Source organism: Otolemur garnettii, unplaced genomic scaffold (genome assembly GCF_000181295.1).
Source record: "Otolemur garnettii isolate 467f Iridium unplaced genomic scaffold, OtoGar3 scaffold00293, whole genome shotgun sequence".
NCBI lineage: Eukaryota > Metazoa > Chordata > Mammalia > Primates > Galagidae > Otolemur > Otolemur garnettii.
Window position 1 is genome coordinate 444891 of NW_003852688.1, and position 2033 is coordinate 446923.

Consider the following 2033-nt stretch of genomic DNA (forward strand, 5'->3'; position numbering starts at 1 on the left):
TGCCTCTGCCTCTCAAGTAGCTGGGACCACAGGTGCCCGCCACAATGCCTGGCTATTTTTTGCTTGCAGTCATCATTGTTGTTCGGTGGGCCCAAGCTGGATTTGAACCCGCCACCTTAGGTGTATGTGGCTGGCACCTTAGCCACTTGAGCCACAGGCACCAAGCCAGTGTTGAGACTTTGAAAGCCATTTTATGTGTGAAATATAATTTAACAAATTCTTGTGAAAAATTTCATGACCTTTTAAATAACAACAGCAATCTACTAAAAAAGTTTCAGTCAAATGAGAAATATGCCAAAGAATAAAATAATACAATACATAATTTTTAATGTATTATATTTGTAAATTATACTTATGCTGAAATTTTAAAAAATATATTACAAAACTATTTTTGCATTCTATGAAAATTTTTGTTGCTTCATATAGACCAAATTTTTAATTAAGAACCCGACCCCTACCCCCAACCTCCCACCCCACCCCAACCCCCACCCCCCATCAATGGCATCCGGCTTTACCAATGTTAAAATCTGGTCACCTTAGTTTTACCCATGAGCATCAACCACTGGTAATGTCACAAAATGGGAGATGAGACATTATGTGCCATTCTACAGTGGAAGAGATGAAACAATTCTCCACATGACATTGAAAAGGTAAACCTCATCAAAGAGTTTGTATTGAATGCTAGTGGAGTGAGGAGGCATTGCAGGCTTTAACGTTTTGAAAAATCACTCCAGCTACATTGAATTGAGTTGAGAATTTATGCTAGAGGCTGTCAACTGCCATGGGTGTAGCAGCCTCAGGGGAAAAACCTCTGTGCCCAAATATCTTCCACCAGCCTCACTAAAGACCTACCATGTCACATTATGTGTGTTCAAGAGCAATATAGCTAAAGATTGGAATTCCTGTTTAGACTATGATTTAAATGCAATAGTGTTCTAGCACTAAGTCATGTGGTTTTATAACTCAATTATAAAGACAGTGCTCTTGTAGCAGTGTTTTATAACTGAAAGACTAAAATAGAATTAAACTATGGTTTTTAAGCTATTAAATAAGTTTTGTTTTTTACTTGGCATCATGAAAATGACATAAGATGCAACCGTATATTACTTAGGATACAGGCCACCATGTAGCAAGCAATATGTGCTCACACCAAATGAAGCCTGCACAATATAGCAGATAGTCCAAAAGCAAGTTTTTCAGTGATTCCAAGTCCTTAAGCTGAACATTTGAAAAGATGGCTGATTAATGGTCAGTCATTTTTTTTTTAATTATGTGAATGAGTCATTTGAGTATTTATTTCCTTCAACAATCTAATAGAAAGTTTTGGGCAAAAACTAAACACTTTTTTTTAACATCTGCAATAATTGAATTTGAAGTCCGGATATCATTTCCTGTTCCTAATTTCAGTATTAATTGGTTTAGATACTCATTTAATGTAGATGTAAGTAACACTAACTTAACTACAAGGGAATAAGATAGTTTTATAAAGATATCAAGTCACATCTCATAAAGTTGACATTAGAGAAATGCTTTCTGACAAAGTTTTTGTGAAGTATTAAGTTCAATTATCTCGTACAAGTAAAGTCTTGAAATTACAAACAACATTTTGTATTTCTGGTGTGACAAGCTTATGTAAATGGAAACTAGATTATACAAGGAGATTAATATTTGTCCATTTTTTCCCCAATATTGGTGATTGCACTTCAGCAGAGCAACATTATTCATCAGAATAAATTAATGTCACTAAAGTGAATTATTTTGAGTTTGTGGTTATTTAATTTTATAAATTTATAGATTTCATGTTTATATAAGTACTATAAGCATAAGGAAATTATAAGTAGCTTTTTCTTTTAAAACAGGATGAAGGCTCGGCACCTGTGGCTCAAGTGGCTAAGGCGCCAGCCATGTACACCCAAGGTGGCGGGTTCAAATCCAGCCCAGACCTGCCAAACAACAATGATGGCTGCAACCAAAAAATAGCCGGGTATTGTGGCGGGCACCTGTGGTCCCAGCTACTTGGGAGGCTGAGGCAG